This window comes from Haemaphysalis longicornis, unplaced genomic scaffold (assembly GCF_048455015.1).
Source record: "Haemaphysalis longicornis isolate Haplotype H1 unplaced genomic scaffold, Haemaphysalis longicornis Haplotype H1 scaffold_11, whole genome shotgun sequence".
NCBI lineage: Eukaryota > Metazoa > Arthropoda > Arachnida > Ixodida > Ixodidae > Haemaphysalis > Haemaphysalis longicornis.
Genome location: NW_027526214.1, coordinates 104,022,080 through 104,041,738, shown reverse-complemented (window position 1 = coordinate 104,041,738; position 19,659 = coordinate 104,022,080).

The window sequence follows — 19,659 nt, the reverse complement described above, 5'->3', positions numbered from 1 at the left end:
AGCCCAAGCCAAAAAAGGCTTGTAGGACCACGGCAGGCAGTTGCTGCACATCATGGACACCGCCAAACAAACATTATTTTGTCTGCAAAAGAAAGAAGAAATGGAGACAAGAAAGTGAAAAGGGTGTACAAAAAAAGTTGAGGAATAAAACGAGCACCACAGAAAACATTCAACAGCGGCAAATGATTGTTCATGCAAATTTGTACTACAAAGACAGCGTCTCCATCTTGAGCACGGGTGCTAAAAGAACAACATTTTGGAGAGAAGGAAGTCGAGAATAGAAGGGGCATACAAAGACCCAAACCGGTCATCGTACTTAGGGCGAACCCAAGGCACAACAAAGCGATTTTGTAAGTGGAGTTCACGTTGAGGCATGTACAGTATAGTGTTCATGGGACCAAATATATTGCAACACTATTTTATGCTTAAACAACACGAAGAAATGGGGAATTCGTGACAACTGAAAAAGGTGAAAATGCGACTCAAGTGATACATCATACATTACAGACCTAAGAATTTCATTACAATGCGGAGTGTGTTTTTTTTAGAAAGCGGCACAGATTTAAAAACATAAAATTCCATACCGCAACACGCTATAACACGATGCATAGGTTGTGTTGTGTTGTGTTGTGTTTTATGGCACATAAGCAACTTAGGCTATCATGCGCCAAACAGAAGGTTTTGTGTATTTTGTGTATAATAACGGTTGCAGAACGTTACAGCTTTACATCTTGCTTAGAATCCCTGCTTCTTTTATAAAACTAAAAACGGAGGAAATTTTAACAAGTTCGTTTTCTCCTAAAAGTAGACTGGGGTGAAATGGAATGTGTTCGTCGTAGAACAGCCTAAAATGCTTTTTCCTCAGGACCTCAAATTTCATACATGAGAGTAACATGTGGTTTACCTGTAGTGTTTCAGTTTCGGTTTCGATTCGGTTTATGTTGTCTTTACTTGCCACCAGGTGACCTCTGTATTATATGCATGCCTCTGAATAAAAGTTCAGTTTTTGGTTGGTGATCGTCGACGACAGTGGTCGCTTCGTCGTTCTTCTGCGGCTTCCGCCGCGATATAACAATGGCGACGAGGATGCGTCTTTTTCGGGGGGCGTAACCACGCCTGCACCTTTTCGACGCCATGAGCTGCATCGGGCTTGCTCCGCCGCCCCCGTTCCTGCCTGAACCCGGCCGCCCTCCTCTTCCGTGGACGCAATGGCACCACATATTCGAAAACTACCTACTGGCATCAGGAGCGTCCGAATTTGCGCCCGAACGTCGCAAGGCCCTGCTGTTACACAGCATCGGCGTTGAGGGTCAACGTGTCTTCTCCAGTCTACCGCTTCCAACGGATGCCTCCCAGACCGGTGAGTCAACCGCCGGCGACAAACTTCCTGAAGCTAGCAAGGCCGCCGACGACAAACTTACTGAAGCTAGCAAGGCCGCCGCCGTTCAGCCTTCTGTTTACGACGAAGCTGTAGCGACTTTAAAGCAACATTTTACAAGCTCAAGTAATGTCGTCGTAGAAAGGCACCGCTTTCGCCGTCGCATTCAGCACCCAGGGGAGTCGGTTCAGGAGTACGTTGCGGCACTACGTGCGCTCGCCGCTGCATGTTCTTTTGCTTCACCTGAAGACTCGCTTCGTGACCAGTTCGTGGAAGGGGTCTTGTCCCAGCACATTCGAGAACGCCTTCTTCTTGAGGGCTCCACCTTCTCGTTCTTCCGAGCAATACAATTAGCGTCACAAGTCGAACAGGCTAGTGAGGACCTTTGAGAAATTGCTTCAGGCACCGTGCAGCGTGTATGAAGAAGCTCTCGCTCAACGCCGCACGACCGCAGTCGAAATGAACACTGCCCCCGTCCTTCGCGTAGCGACACGCCTGCACCTCGTACCGAAACGCGCCCGCATCCCGACACCCACCAACCTGCTTCCTGTAGGCGCCCACCCACCTCTTCTTACTGCTATCGTTGTGGTTCGCGCCAGCATCGTGCCGCGTCATCCCGCTGCCCAGCGAAAGGTCAGCGTTGCTATAATTGTGGGCTCATAGGGCACTTTAGTTCAGTTTGCAAAAAGAAGCAACAGGGCGTTCGTGTTCACGAGCTTAGCGACCAGAATTTGCCCGACGAAGCTGTGAGCATTCTGTCGGTGACCGCATCCAGCCGCGCCGGTATTCACGTCGAGGTAACAGTCGGGCATGCGCCGTTAACATTTCTTATCGACTCGGGCTCCTCTGTTTCCATTCTGGCGGGTGATCTTTTCGATAGGCATTTTGCCGGGCATGCACTGCTGTTCGCGCCCCGTGTGAAGCTGGTAGATTACTCGAAACAAGCTATCCCCGTGCGAGGATGCTTTTTATCGAAGGTCGTATACAAGGAGCGCGAAGCCTCCATTCTGTTCTACGTTGTTTCGCAAGGCACATCGCTGCTAGGTATTGACGCCATTAAGGCCCTTCAGCTCCAGCTTGACGGCTCGTCCCTCCGCTGCCTTGAGACTACCGCGTCAACTACCAGTGCTACCGACGTACAAGCCCCAGGCCAGGAAACAATTTCAACTGCATGCCTTCCAGCAGAGTTGTGCAATGAGTTTGAGTGTATTTTCGACTCCAGCTTCGGCCTAGTCAAGGGTTTTGTGCATCGTGTCAAAGTTCGGCTCTCAGTTCCGTCTATTGTAACAAAACTTCGCCGCTCTTCCCCTTTCACTCCGAGCTCCGGTATCGGAAGAACGTCGTCGGCTCGAGCAGTTGGATGTGATAGAGCGCATTAATGCGTCAGAATGGGTCTCTCCGATTGTTGTTGTTCAAAAGAAGGATGGAGGCATTCGTGTTTGTGCCGACTTACGGGAGCCTAATAGGCCGTAGTGACGGATAGCTTTCCTCTCCCAGACACCGAAGAACTCCTCCACAGTCTAGTTGGGGCAACTCATTTTTCGAAGCTTGACCTCGCATCAGCCTACCACCAGGTTTTGCTCGATCCTGAAAGCCGTGATTTGACCGCTTTCGTTACTCACGATGGTCTCTTTCGCTTTAAACGCGTGCGCTTCGGGTTGGCGTCCGCCCCCGCTGCATTTCAACAAATGATGTCCAAAATCCTTCAACCATGCTCTGGTGTTCTCTTCTATATCGATGACATCATTGTGTTTGGGAAAAATGAAAAGGAACACTTGACCAACCTGATCGCTGTACTACGGCGCATTAAGGAAGCCGGGCTGAAGTTAAACGACAAGTGCGTGTTTGGCGCACAAGAACTTTCCTTCTTGGGACACAAGATCACAGCGCAAGGCATTTCTCCACTTCCGGAAAAAATTTCTTCCATTATAAATACTCCTGCGCCAACTGATGCCACTAGTCTCCGTTCTTTTCTTGGTCTGGTCGAGTATTACGCCAAGTTTGTTCCCAGTCTTGCTGATGTGGTAGAACCTATGCGAGCTCTTCTCCGAAAGAACCAACCATTCATTTGGACTGATGCGGTAGATGCCAGTTTCGCCAAAATAAAGTTTCTGCTCTCGTCCAGCCAAGTTCTGCAGATGTTCGATGCGTCCCTTCCGGTCGTAGTGTCCACTGATGCGTCCGACTGCGGACTAGGTGCTGTTCTTCAGCAGGTCGATGGCCACAGGTTGCGAACTGTTTCCTTTGCTTCGCGAACGCTTTCACCTGCGGAGAGGAAATACGGAGTGGGAGAGCGTGAAGCGCTTGCGGGCGTTTGGGCAGGCGAGCACTGGCAAACGTACTTGTGGGGACGGCATTTCACGTTGCGCACAGACCACCAAGCTTGGTCTCTCTCCTCTCTTCGCAAGGTACCGGCCGCCGCCCCCTTCGCATCGCACGCTGGTCGGAACGGCTACTTCGCTATAACTATACTGTAGAGTATCGGAAAGGATCCGAAAACCAGGTAGCGGATGACCTTTCTCGCCTTCCAGTTCCGTCTCCGCAGAAAGATGCGTCATTCGAGGAGGTTGTGTCCTTTGTTGAATTACCTTGACTCACCAAGGAGCAGTTTCAACAGGCCCTTCGTGAAGACTGCAACTTGAAGCAAGTCGCGACTTATGTCGCCACATCTTGGCCTGCACATAAGACGCTCTCAAGCGAACTTCAGCCTTTCTTCTTGGTGCGCGGAGAATTGTCGGTCGTTGACAACTTGCTCCTGCGCGGAGAACGAATCGTCGTTCCTTTGTCTCTCACGCCGCAAGTAATCGCTGCTGCCCACGAAGCTCACCCGGGTATAGTTCGGACAAAAGCTCGACTAAGAGAAAGGTTCTGGTGGCCAGGCATGGCTAGACAGGTGGAACTTTCTATCCAGAACGGCAGAATATGTCAGATGGCTGACAAAAGTGCAAAGACTGCTGCTACTCCTTTGCAGCCAGTACCCTTGCCAGAACGCCCATGGGAGAAGCTGGCCGTTGACATCGTCGGCCCTCTGCAGAGAGCACCCCACGACTGCAGATACGCCATTACACTCATCGACTACTTTTCGAAATGGCCAGAAGTTTAATTCTGCAGTGAAGTATCATTCCGCACCGTCATAAACTTTTTGCTTTCGGTGTTCTCCCGTGAGGGTTACCCGGACGTGATAGTATGCGACAATGGGCCCCAATTTGCCTCTGCGGAGTTCACAAAGTTCCTCAATGATCGCGCCATCCGTCTCGTGCACTCTTCCATTTACTACCCTCAAGCGAACGGACTTGTAGAGCGGTTCAACCGTGTCTTCAAGGATTTCGTACAGGTTGCAATGTTAGAGCAACGTCCGCTTCGTCAAGTGGTAACAGACTATTTGGCTATATATCGCTGCACGCCACATGCCATTACGGGTGTTGCACCATCCGTTCTCCTACACGGGCGGCTACCGAGAACACGTCTTGACGTTGTGGGCCACCCATCACCAACTTTCTTCAGCGATCCTGCTTCCGAACTCTGTCGTCTACGCCAACGCGTGCAGAGCAAACAAGGGTACAGCAAAGAGTACACAGACCGTCGCAGGGCCGCGAAGAAGACAACAGTGTCAGTTGGTGATTTTGTGCGAATTAAGAAAACCGGAATATCTGCTAAGGGCGACCTCTCGTTTAGCCACCTACAGAAGGTTGTCCACCAACAAGGCCCATCAACGTTCCGGCTTGACGATGGACGAACTTAAAACGCTTCGAAGTTATCTAAGGTACTTGCGCCATCAGCCGCGTGGAATCCGCATCATGACGCTGTCTTCGAACCTGCAACCCCGCCTTTGGCGCCTGAGCGACCCGAGGATCGCTCCTCAATAGCGCAGTCCGAAGCTTCACCAGCTACGCCCACGCTACAAGCTTCAGCGCCAGCTGCGTCGAAGCACCCAGTACCTCAACGTCGGGTCCAGCCACCGAGGAACAGAAGACCTCCGGATCGATACGGGGACCGTGTGTAGCTGGTGTTTGTGTGTAGACTGGTGCAGTGACAAAGCTTGAGTGCTACGTGGACTTTGTTGAGACGTTTCAGTGGTTCTGCAATTGTGTTTTTTTTTGTTATATAGCAGTCGTCGAATGTATGCTGCATAGTTGTACATCAGACATTATTATGAAGCGCACATGCCATGTGTGGTTGTAAATATTTGTAAATATTGTGTATTTTCGTACTAATACTAATCCACTAACAATTACTAACATTGGTCTTTTAAGGAGGGGAATATGTAGTGTTTCGGTTTCGGTTTCGATTCGGTTTATGTTGTCTTTACTTGCCACCAGGTGACCTCTGTATTATATGCATGCCTCTGAATAAAAGTTCAGTTATTGGTTGGTGATCGTCGACGACAGTGGTCGCTTCGTCGTTCTTCTGCGGCTTCCGCCGCGATATAACATTACCGTTAGCTCTTGGTCGCATTCCTCACATCTCGGTTTATCTTCTTTCATTAGAAGGAAGTTATGTGTCAGGTGTGTGTTTCCTATGCGGAGACGACATAAAATGACTTCTGTGTAGCGTTCTTCATGTTTGCTTGATTCCCACTCTGCTATAGTGGGCTTAACTATGTGAAGTTTGTTGTTTGTTTTGTTATCCCATGAGGACTGCCATGTTTCTCTGTGTTTACTCCGTATAAATTTCATACAGTCGCTGTGAGGAATATGTTCTTGTGTTACTGTTTTACTACCAGCCTGTGCAGCACATGCATCGGCTCTCTCATTATCATTGATCCCAACATGGCTAGGAACCCAGCACAACCTAATATCCTGTCCCTGTGTTTTTGGTGTCACTAAATTGTGTATTACGTCTCCTATTATGGTTTGAGCTGCATTTTTGTCATGTAGGGCTGTGATCGTGCTGAGCGAGTCTGTGTAGATAACACTTTTCGGAATGCTTTCCTTCCTTATTCTTTCCACAGCCACAGCAATTGCATAAGACTCCGCTGTGAAAACCGAGGCGCACTGATGTAGTCTGATCACCTTCTCCCATTTACCTTGTAATATTGCACAACCAGCATAGCATGCTGCTTTGGAACCGTCTGGGTAAAATGAGGTGTAGCATTTGTATTTTTCGTTCAGTGCCAAAAACTCCTGTAACATGTGTTCACGCGGTGTTTTCTTTTTTTGAAAGTGTTTCAGTGTAAAATCGCACCCAGCAGGGAATGTATACCAAGGTGGTAGTTGTTTTGTTCTATGGGCAGTCCCAGGTAATGTGTTCAGGATACTAAGTTCTGGGCATTTCTCTTCAAACCGAAGGAGCAATGGTCTCATAGCTTGGGGTTTGTTATTAAACAGTGTCCTAGATGGGCATTTCGGGACGATGGGATAGCACAGATGTTTCGGTAGTGAACGGATCTTTAGGATGTATGAGCACGTGAGCATGAGTCTTCTGTGTGTAAGTGGTGGTTCATTGGTTTCAACATAAAGACTGCTAATTGGTGATGTCCTATATGCACCAGACGAGAGTCGTAAACCTAAATTATGTACGGGATCCAGTTGTTTTAAGTAGGACTGCCTTGTTGAGCCACACACAATGCAACCATAGTCTAAGCAAGAGCCCACAACGGAGCAATAAACTTGTAGGAGGCATGACCTGTCGGAATCCCAGTGTTTAAGAGACAGAACATTAAGTATAATTAGAGCTCCGGATGCTTTCTTTTTCAAATTATTGATGTGAGGCAGGAAGGTGAGTTTTTTGTCAAATGTTATGCCAAAAAATTTGTGTTCATTTTGTATAGGCAAATTTATTTCCTTTAGGTGTAGGGTGGGGTCTGTCTGCAGGCCTCGTTTGAGTGAAAAAAGGATAGCGACTGTTTTGTGTGGTTAAAACTGGAAACCATTTCTGTCTGCCCATGTTTTTAGTTTATTTATGGTCAACTGTACTTGTCTCTCGCACGTCGTTACATTGGACGATGTACAAGCTATTTGAAGGTCGTCAACACAAACAGAATACATAATCGAGCTTGGAATTATTTTGGATATGGAGTTCATTTTGACGACAAACAGTGTTGTGCTGAGAATACAGCCCTGAGGGACCCTGTTCTCCTGTACGAAATTCCTCGACAGAGTTGAGCCCAGGCGCACTTGAAATGAACGATTTGTCAAGAAGTCATTCAGGCAGTTCAGCATTCTTCCACGTATGCCTAATTCTACTAAATCCCGCATTATTCCAAACCTCCATGTAGTGTCATAGGCCTTCTCGAGATCAAAAAAGACAGCAAGACAGTGTTGTTTGTGTATAAATGCTTCTCGTACGGCATTTTCGAGGCGGACAAGATGGTCAGTTGTTGAGCATGCTTTTTTGAAGCCGCACTGGAGAATGTCTATAAGTTCATTTGATTGTAGGACAAAATTTAACCTGGTATTCACTAGTTCAAAAGTTTTGGCCAGAGAGCTCGTAAGGGCTATTGGTGTATAACTACTAGGGGAGGTTGGCGGCTTTCCGGGTTTTAGGAATGCTACAATAAAAGCTTTTTTCCATGCTCCCGGCATTTTTCCCGACACCCAAATTTTGTTAAAAAACTTCAGAAGTGCTTCTCCAGCAGGACCAGATAGCTGAGCGAGCATTTCGTAATGTATATCATCTGGCCCGGGGGCAGTCTGCTTACCAGCCAAAACAGCTCTTTTTAATTCTTGGAGTGTGATTAAAGTGTTTTATGTTGCGTTTGTGCCACCACATGTTGGCAGTCGTTGTTTCTCAGCTGTGTTTTTATACTTAAGGAAAGCTTATTTGTAGTGTGCGGAACTTGATACTTTGGCGAAGTGCTCAGCCAGTATATCTTCCTGTTCTTCTATGCTTGTTTTCATATCTGGTGTTGTTAACAGGGGAATTGTGTAGGGGGAGTACGTCCCGTTTAGCTTATGAATTTGCTCTTATACCTTCTTTGATGTTACGGAGCTGTTCATGGACGAGACATAATTTTGCCGTGAGGCTTTCTCAGCTTTTCGGCGAATGTACCTTGCTTTAGCTCTTACCTTTTTAAAAATTATTAAGTTTTCCTGGGTTGGGCACATTCTAAAGACTCCCCATGTTTTATTTTGCTGCTTTTTTGCCTCCTTACATTCTGGGGTCCACCATACTTTGTGGTTCTGCCTCACCACTCCCGTGGACTGTGGGATAGCTATGCGTGCAGCATTAACAATGCGGGATGTAAACACTACATTCAATTCGTCAATACTAAGAGTGCCTGAAAAAACATGGTCTAAATTTGCTTCCGGAGCAAAAAGTCCCACGTCGGCAAACTGAAGTTTCCACCTGCGGGGTTTCGTCGGGATAATGGTTGGTGATGATGTTACGCTAATGAGTACAGGCAGATGATCACTGCCATATGAGTTGTTTATGATATCCCATTTAAAATCGCTAAATACGGATGGTGAATTAAAGGATAAATCTAAATAGGTCATCTTTCCTGAGCTTGGGGAGCAGTATGTAGGCTTGCCAGTATTCAGTAAGCAGACATTATTGGTCAAAATAAAATCTTCTAAAATCTGGACTCTTACATCAGTTTTTTCACTTCCCCAAAAGGATGAGTGGGCATTAAAATCACCTACTATTAAGAACGGTTCTGGTAACTGATTTACTAAGTCTTCTAGATCGAGCAGTGTTACCGTGAGTTGTGGTTCCAAGTACACACAGCAGACTGTGATTGTTTTGAATACAAGCATGGTGGCAGCCACTGCTTCTAGCCTAGTTTTCAGTTTGTGTTCTGGGGCTGCAATACCCTTTTGCACAATTATGGCGACACCACCAGAAAGCCTATTCGCCTGCTCTCGGTCACAACGAAAGACCTGGTATCCTTTCAGTATGTTCTTATGTTTAGGACCCAAGTTTGTTTCCCGAACGCACAAGACTGCAGGTGAATGATTCGCGAATATTTCTTTCACGTCATTTAAATTATTTAAAAGTCCTCTACAATTCCAGTGGACTAGGAGTGCCATGTTATATTTGTATCAGGTGAAAACTACGTTTTCGGTCCCGTGATACGGTTTTTGCCTTTCTTTCCATTTTCAAAGGAGTTCCGCCGCACCACCGAAGTAGACGGACGAGAACCTCCCTCACTTGTGTCCATTGTCTCCTCCGAGACGCTGGAGGTTCGTGCAGAATGCACTGGTGTTGAAGAGTTGGACCTCGCCGTGTGGCCAGAGGCCTTCGGGACTGCCAAACCAGGGGTCCGTACAGCCCGCTTTGGGCGTGGTGGTGCAGCACTAGCTGCTTCCACCGGGGGCGCGGGGGGCCTTGCTTCAGCCTCACTCTGTGTGGCTTCAGCAGGCGCCGAAGACAGCTGTGATGCCGCGCCCTGTTGCACCACAACGGAGTAGGACCGCGTATGCGCTGGTGTCAGTCGCCTCCGTGCTTCGCGAAATGTAAGGTTTTCAGTCATTTTCAGCGTGATGATCTCTTTTTATTTTTTCCACGCTGCGCAAACACGAGAGTATGCTGCGTGGTTGCCCTTGCAGTTCACACAGAGTTGTTGTTCGGATTCACAGTTCTCAGTAAGGTGTTCATTGGAGGCACATTTGGCGCAGGTGTCTCGGCCCCGGCAGCTTAGCGAGCCGTGACCGTATCGTTGGCACTTGTAGCATCGGCGAGGATTTGGAATATACGGTCTCAGTTTCATTTTTGTGTATCCTACCTCTACGGATTCTGGAAGTATGCTGGATGCGAAGGTAAGGACCATGTCTTTAGTCTGGATTTTTTTGTTTTCTCTTCTGATTTTGATTCTATACACATTTGTGACGTTCTGTTCTTTCAGACCTTCCAGAAGTTCCTCCTCAGACACGTACTTTAGGTCGTCATCGGATATGACTCCGCGAACCGTATTGAGTGACCTGTGTTCGCTACAGTTATAGGGATCTCACCAAAAGATGTTAGTCCAGGCAGTTTGTCACACTGGTGTTTGTAGAGCAGTTCGAGTAGGAGGTCTCCATTAGGTAGTTTTTTTACTTTGTAGCCTTTGCTAATGGTGGCCGTTAGGGTTTTTGCGACCAGAAATGGTGAGACAAGTCGGGCAGTTTTCTCTTCATCGTTGCTGTGAACCACGTGGAAGCGTGGGAAGTTGGCAACGTTCTTCGTGAAAAACTTAGCAGTTACATCGGTGCCCCCTCTTTTACGAGAGGGATCAGTTGTGGGGAAAAAAGCAGCCATAAAATGAAAAATCTGTTCGGCCATGGTGCCAGCCACCCACCATGGAGCCCAACAAGGGGACGGGACAGCAACTCGCGAGCAAGTCCTGCTCACGCCAGCTGTACACCACGACTAAAACCTAGTATGGCTGAACTCAGGGTCGTCCACCACACAAGGTTAACCCTAGCCGCCAGGGAAAAGGGAAACTGAGAAAGAATGACACGACAGGAAAGTTGCTAGAAAGGAGACAGGAAAGCAAAAGGTGAAGGGAAGGACAGGAAAAGGCGACTGCCGATTCCCCCCGGACGGGTCAGACCGGAGGTGCCGTCTACGAGAAGCGGAGGCCAAAGTGGTGTGTTGCCTTCGCCAAGGGGCCTTGAAGGTCCAAGCACTCGGCGTCGGTTCAACCACCACGACCCTCTTTTCCCCGGTCACGGCGGTGTCACGCACGGCTAAACGTGGGTGCTCTGGGTCCGTGGTGTCGCACAGTACGTGCAAACATCTGCTTTAGCAGATGCCCCCTGCGGGGACGATGCATAGGATTTTTGTTTGCAAATGTACACCGCGCATGTGGTTGTAATGGAAAACAGCAGGCAAGCAACCCTTCGGCAATCGGTACATAGGTGCGCTGTATGGCTATTCCAAGACATATCAAAATTAAACAATAAACCTCGGTATTTGACAATAAATAGTTAGAAAACAGGTGTACATACACAGAGGACAGAATTACCAGTATGCAAACAAATTGGAATGGGGTGAGGAATAACCTTAGCTGGGTACTGAAAACCTGCTAGGTGGAAGTTATGGTTGTTTAAAGTAAATTATTTTTACTGTAGCACCGCATTATTGGCATACAGTAAGGCTGCAGGTATTCCATTGCTAGATCATAGTTTTACCGATAGAAGTGCCATGTTGTTCTCATACTGTCACACTCTGCAATGAGTGCAAGAACTACTCACGTCATTAACGTATATAACAAATAAACTAACAGCAAGTATAAACCCCTCAAGAACGATAGAGATTGGATGCTGTGGTTTGCTCCTGATCGAATGCAACACAACACTTTGAGAACAAACAGATAGGTACTGCTTAAATTAAGATAGAAACGACGCTTCGATATAATCCTGGAACAGTTCATCAGAGAAAACGATGTGATTATCAGCATATAATGCGTTTGAAGCATCAAAAAAATATACAAGAAAATTAGTCATGCGAAAATTCCTTCAGCTGGGTCCCTTACATATCCGCACTGAATAGATGGTTCGCGAACTTACGGTGGTTGTTTGTTTAAATTCTAGCATTGGCTTTGACTATACCGAAAAGTGCCTAGCGAGCTGACTTCACTTGTCAAACAATACAAAAAGGAATGCTTTACACGAGTGAGATCTTTGAAGAGTCACATTCTCACCAAACGTATATTTGTTCAGTTTGACGGGGCGTGAAAGGCGCGCTCCTTCAAGGCCCCGACGAAAAAGAGAAACGTTTATAACTTTAAAACTATTGCCGCTACGAGGTCCACATCTAATAAAAATATGGTCTTGAACATTATGAAAGAGACATTCGAAAGTTTAAGAACTGACATGGCATATATCATAGACAAAATGTGAATATTCCCGCTGCAATGCCCATACGCCTCCACCCTGGATGGCAGGTTCTCGAACATTCGTTGATGGTTTGTTTATTTATGGCTTTGGCTGTGCCATTACCAAAACAAGCCCCTAGTGAGCAGATGTCTCTTGTCAAACTATTTCAAGAGCAATGTTTTAACGGAAGCATACCTTTAAAGAGTCACGTTGTCGCGGAAGTTAGATTCGATTTGCTCGCCTGTGCTTCAAAGGCGCTCCTCCATCACCCTGACAGAAAAAAAAAAACGTTTGTAACTTTAAAATTGTTGCAACTACGAGAACCAAATTCAGTGTAAATGTGGTCGTGAACGTAATAAAAGAGGAGTGTGAAATTATGAGAACTTACACGACATGTTTCCTAGAGAAAATGTGAAACTTCCCGCAGCTGTGCACGAACACTTACGCATTGAATGGAAGGTTCTCGAACCTACGGTGATGGTTTGTATATATTCCGGATTTGGTTGTGATAATACCAAAAAGCGCCAGCGAGGTGATTTCCCTTGTAAAACGATCTGAACAGCGGCAAGTTAACGCGAGCATGACCTTTAAAGAGTCATGTTGTCGTAGAATGTAGGACCACTTTGTTTGGCTGTGCGTCGAATGCGCCCTCCTACCGTCCCTGAGAGAAAAAGAAGCGTTTACAACTTTAAAACTGTAGCATATGTGACGTTCAATTTTGTTACAAATGTGGTCTAGATTGGTATGAAAGAGGAGTGTGAAAGTATACAACTTACATAGCATACTTTTTGGAAAAAATGTCAAAATTCCTGCAGCTGTGTCTCTACGGGTCTGCACTGAATGGAAGGTAAAGTAACATAGGGTGATGGTTTGTTTATATTCCGGCTTTGGCAGTGAAATTACCAAAAACGCGCCTACCGAGTTCATTTCACTTTTCATACTATCTCAACAGCTGCGCTATAACGTGAGCATGACCATTAAAGACGCACGTTACCATGGAAGGTATATTCGATTCGCTTGCCTGTTCCTCAAAAGCGCGCTCCTTCATAGAACCCGAAGGGAAAGATAAGGGTTTATAGCTTTAAAATATTGTGGCTGTGAGGGTCACATTTGGTACGAATGTGGTCTAGAAGGTTATAAAAAGGCACTGTGAACATATAAGAACTTCCATGGCATATGTCCGGTAGAAAATTGGAAAATTCCCGCAGCTGTGACACTACGTGCCCGCACTGGATGGAAGGTTCTCGAACGTACAATATAGGTTTGTTTATATTCCGGCTTTTGCTATGACACTAGCAAGAAAGCGCATAGGGAGCAGATTTCACTTGTCAAGGCATCTGAGCAGCAGCAATTCAATGCGAGCACGACCATGAAAGAGGCACGCTGCCACGGAAGGTATATTCATTTTGCTTGCGTGTGCCGCGAAAGCGCGCTTCTTCCGGTCCCCCACACACCAGAAGAACTTTTATACCATTCAAACTATTGCGCCTACGAGTATAAACTTTGGTACCAATGTGGTGTAGAGAGTTATGAAAGAGGATTCTGAACGTATAAAAACCTACATTTTATATTTTCTCGCGAATATGTGAGAATACCCGCAGCTCTGCCCGTACCCGTCCGCAATGAATGAAAGGTTCTCCCACATACGGTGATGGTTGGATTATTTTCCGGGTTTGGCTGTGACATTACGAAAAAACGCCTAGCGACCTGATGTCTCTTGTCGAACTATCTGAACAGCAGCAAATTAATGCGAGCACGAACTTTTAGGAGGCATTCTGAACGTAAGGTATATACATTTTGCTTGCCTGTTCTTCAAACGCGCGCTCCTTCCGGTTCTCAACAGACCAGAAAAAGGTTCATAACATAAAAAATTGCGGCTACGGTGTTCAAATTTGGTACAAACGTCGTCCTGAACGTTATCAAATAGAATCGATGAAGTATAAGAACTTACCTGGCGTATTTTCAGGCAAAAATGTAAAAAATTCCCGCAGCTGTTCCCTACGCGTCCGCACTGGATTAAAGGTTCTCGATAGTACGGTGATGGTTTGTGTATGTTCTGGCTTTGGCTATGATATTGCCAAAAGTACCTATCGAGCTGATATAACTAGTAAAACTACCTGAACAGTCACGCTTGAATGCGAGCGTACCTTTTAAGAGTGGCGATGTTGTTGAAGTTAAATTCGTTTTGCGTACCTGTGCCTAAAAGTCGTGCTCCTTCAAGGCCCCAAGAAAAAAGAAAAACGTTTGTAACCCTAAAACTATTGCGGCTACGAGGATAAAGTTTGATACAAATGTGGTGTAAAACTTTATAAAAGAGAAGTGTGACAGTATAAAAACTTTTATGGCATATTTCATGGCGAAAATGTGAAAAGTTCCGCCGGTGTGCCTGTACGCCTTTTGCACTGAACTGGCAGGTCCTCGAACATACTGTGATGGCTTGTTTATATTCCGGCTTTGGCTGTGACATTACCAAAAAGCACTTAGTGAGCTGATTTCACTTGTCCAACTATCTGAACAGCAGCGCTTTAACGGTTGCGGGACCTTTAAAGTGTCACGTTGTCGCGGAAGTTATATTAGTTTTGTTTGTGGTGCCTCAAATGCTCGCTCAGGCCCCCCAATCGGGAAAAAATTACCTTTATAAATGTTAAACTATTGTAGCTACGAGGAACAAACTTGGTGCAAATGTGGTCTATGACGTTATGAAAGAGATGTGTGAAAGTATAACAACTTGGCTCATTTCTTTGCGAAACTATGAAATTTCCCGCAACTGGGCCCGTACTGTGTCATGTAGTTCGTAGTGCTTTGCATTGCATGAGAATGAAGATCAATGACAGAGCCTCTCCTCACCTGCTGCACATAGGTCTTGGAGATCCATTGAGCAGGTGCGAGTGCGTTGCGTGCGTTTGGCCAATCCGTATTCTAGCCAAGGCAACTTCCGTGTATCTGTTGGGTGTGTCGGTGGTGTATGGTACCAAGTGCAGTTTTATTACGTGCAACTTGTTGTCTCTGTTCCCGGCAGTGTGTTCGCCATGTTTTGCGAAGTTGTCTTATGTTTGGCTTCACTTCGGTGTAGGGTAATCTGGTTATGTTTGCTGTATTCAAGAGTGTAGCCGCAGCAGCCACTCGATCCGCGGCTTTGTTCCTGGCTATATCACAGTGGTCACGGACCAAGCAAAGGAACAGTTAAAATTTTTGGACATACACAGACATGATACGCTTGACGATCAGATTTACAACGTGGTTTTTCGAAGAATGTTGACGACAATGCCCGCACAACACTGAGGGAGACTAAAAAAATGGATCAGGGATTTGTCTTTGAAGTATCTGAATAACAACAAGAAGTACCCTATAAGCCTCTCCCGTAAAGATACTAGTATTACTATTCAGAGTTCTAGTTTCATTCAAGTTGGACCCATGCGGCGCGCAGGACACTGAGGTGGCAGTTTCAGAGGCGTCCGTATAAAACTCAGAACACTGGTACCTATGCTACAAATACAAGAATTGCTTGAGAATCGCACATGTGTAAGCTCGGTTTTTATCTACATGTGTGAAAAATGTTTCCTATGATAGAGGGTGGCAATGCCATGGTGCTATAAAATCTCGTCCATTAGTGTGGATGGTGTTTAAAAAGGAGACAGCAGGCTCTGATACTTGCTCACTAACTCTGTAAGAGAAGGGCGCACAGAACGATGGCCGATTTAGGAGGAGTTCAGTTGCGGATGTATCACAAAAAAACTAATTTAAAAGGATGGTGAGACATGGATGAAATTTTAAAAGCATAAATGAGATCTGTGTATGCTCGCTCACATTGTAGGTTCTACTTATTACACTCAACAAACAGCCTTTCGACCGGGCTAGAGCGGAAGGCGCCATATGTGAGGCCAAGCCCCAGATGAAGCACTGGGTCCAGAATTTTGAAGGTTGTTGTACTTGCTGAACTGTAAACAGCACTTCCATAGTCCAATCCGGAACGTATTAGGATAGTAAAAGTAAGTAGAAAAAGTTGTTTGGTAGCATCATATGACGAGTGGGAGAGAGTTTGAGTATATTCATGGCATTTAGGCATTGATGTTTAAGTTGTTTTATATGTAGAACGAATGTGAGCTCTTCGTCAAGGACTACACCTGAAAACCTGTGTTCATTTCTGACTGGAATTGAGACACCATTCAGTTTGATGACCGGATTCATCCAAATGCCACACCTTTTAAAAACAAAACACAAGTATACTCCACTGGAATAAATTCAAAATCGTTGCTATCTGTCTAGCCAGACAGCTGGTTAACACCAAACTGAACTTGGCACTCGCTCATAGACAGATAACAAGACCTAAAGGATAATTGCACGACGTCTACATAGACTATGCAGGAAATTGATGGTGGCAATGCCTTTCTGAGTGAATTCATTTTTTCAACAAACAGAGTGCAACTCAGAACTCTACCTTGTGGCCCGACATTTTCCTGCACGTGAACCCCAGAGATTGCAGTTCCAACTCGTACGCGGAATGTTTATTCAGTCAAGTACCTGGCAAGTGTGTTCAGCATGTTACCCGTCAAGCCGAAGGACTTCAGTTCCCTTAGGATGCCGTACCACCACGCCGAGTTGTACACTTTTTAAAGGTCGAAGAATTCTGTCGCACACTACTGCTTTTGGAGAAAAGCATCTTTGATATAAGACTTTAATGCAAAGAGTTGATCGTTGGTAGATCGCCCCACCCTGAAGCCTGCCTGGAAGCTCTCGAGAAGACCATTGTACTCTATGAACTACACAAGTCTCCTGGGGAAAGGCGATGGGTAAACGTATGCCCAGTGAGTCAAAACTAGAGAGTTGTGGTTTATTCATAACATCTATAAACGCAGACAACGACACTCACAAAGTCTGAAAACGAATACGCAAAGTAACAGGATAAAAGACACACAGCCTACCCCTGGATAGTACAAATGGGGACACACTGAATGACCAGGCTAACACACTCGCATAACACTTCCAACACGTGTACAGTTCATCACGCCACACCAACTCTTTCATGCAACAGCTGAAAAGAAACAATCATCTGAAAAGAAGTCTTCAGTTGATAACAATAATTCAACCTCACCTTATAACTACGAGTTTCCACTTCATGAGCTGAGGGAAGCTCTGGGCACTTGTACACCCTCAGCTGGTGGCCAAGACAACGTCACGTATACAATGATACAGGGCCTAAACTCACACACCCTTCCAACACTCATCCACCTATATAACAAGATTTTGGCTTGCGGGGCGCAATCCAAACTCTTCGATTGAGGCTAGAGTGGTACTTTTCCTGAAAGAGGGGAAGGACCCTTCGACCCATTGCCCGGACCAGCTGCCCGTGCAAGCTTTTCGAGAAGATCATGACGTGGAGGCTTGTGTACTTTATGGTGTACAATGGTCTTCTCGAGAGCTGCCACGCAGGCTTCTACGCGTGGCGCTCCACCAATAATCAACTTGTTGCGTTCAAATTCTATGTAAAAGATGCTCTAACTTACAAACGGATCTGCATTACATTTTTCCTTGATGTGGCAAAGGCCTATGCCACGGCCTGGCGATACGGCATTTTGAGTGACGGGAAGACATCTGGTGTTTCAGGCAACATACTTAACACCATTTCTAGCTATATGTCCAATTCAAATTTCCGTGTAAGAATTGGTTGTGCACTTTCTAATGTACATGTTTAGGAAAATGTCGTTCCTGAAGGTTGTGTTTTGAGTGGCCCACCCTTGAATTCACTCCATAAGGTATTGTCACCAACCGTTTCCTTTTAAGTTTTGTAGATGATGCTCAAATATTCTTTAAACCTTGTAATATGTCAATCTGTGAACGCCAAGGCCAGCTCGGCGTGAAAAAACGTGCCGGCTGGGCGGACACAAATGGTTTTAAACTGAACCCTTAAAAAAGTACTTGTGTTGTATTCACCCGTATGCGCGGGTTCCTTGAGGACCCTGACATTACTATAAACGGCGTGACGCTGTCGATTCCTGTTTAAAAGGATCAGAAGTTTTTAGAACTAATATTTGATAACAAACTTAGAGTTGTTTTAGATATGAAAATGCGTAGGCAAAAAGGCCTAAAATTACGAGTGCCTTACAATCGTGCCATACCAATCCTACGGTACACACAAGCCGCTGCTTCTGTGTCTTTATCCTGCAGTTGTAGAATCTCGCTTGCACTACGGTAGCGTCTTGAATGGGGCGACTACCAAAACGGCACTAAAAATGCTTGACCTGGTTCTGCAATTGGGGCTTCGCCCTGCTTGTGTCGCCTTGCACACTAGCCCTGTTGAAAACCTCTATGCAGAGTGTCACAAATGGTTCCTGTATCACCGGAGGATATACACGAACTTGTTGTATGCCTCAAAATCATGTCTATGACAAATCATTGTTTGTATTCGACCATTGATGATGCATCCTCGCAGCAGCTCTTTTTAAACTGTATATCTATTTGCATGCCGTTCCAAATGAGAGTGCGAGTGCAAGCTTTTCAGCTAGCAGTGTCATTTTCACACATCCACAGGACACCCATCACTGATTTTATTGCAACATGGCAGCTACAGGCTGTTTTTGTGACTTGTCCTTTTGGCAATTCGACAAAAACAGGGCACCAAGCGTAGCTCCTATGCAGCATTTCCTATTCCTGCAAGAGAGGAACCAGTGTGCCGAGTTCTACTGCGACCTATCAAAGGTAGCTGAGGCTTTGTCTTGGGCTGCGCATGGACCGAACTTTCACGTGGGAAAAAAACAACTCCTAAAACATCATTTTCACTGCTTATGCACACGGCATTTTACTTGTTTTACATGACATTGTCAAAATCAGTTTTTAAAGTATATAGTTTATACGGATTCATTTAAGGTTGCACGTGCCCTTTTGACCAGAAAACGTGCAAAAAATTTTGTAATCCATCTTGACTTTCAGGCTCTAATGTTGGCATACGCCTCAAATCTCGAGATAACAATATGATGGGTTCCTGGCCACTGTTGAATTGGCGGGAATGAAACCGTAGATCAAAACGCCCACTGCTGCCTCACTTTTGAATTCAGTGGACATGGCAACAGTGTCGTTCACAGACATATAGCTCCACATCAGACACCAACTTCGCAACACATGGCAAACACATTGGAGTGAACAGACAGATACGTTACACGTAATAAAACTGCATTTGGGATCATACACTACTGACTCACACAACAGACACATTGAAGTTACCTTAGCTAGGTTACAGATAGGCCATACTCATGGGGCACACTCCAACCTGCTAACTGGATTTCCAAGACCCTTCTGTGGCAGGTGGGGGGAGGGGCTATTCGTGATGCAAATCCTCAGTCTATGCAAGGCACTGGACATTACACGACGCAAACACTTCGGAGAACTCTACATACAACATATTCTATTGCATCGGTCATACGTTTTAGGATGACATGATATGTTTTCTGTTCAGCGCGCCTCTAAGTTTCTGTCTGAGGTTCACTTTAAGAGCTCATCTCATACCACCCTTAGTTTTACACATGGTCCTATACACTAGAAACCTTA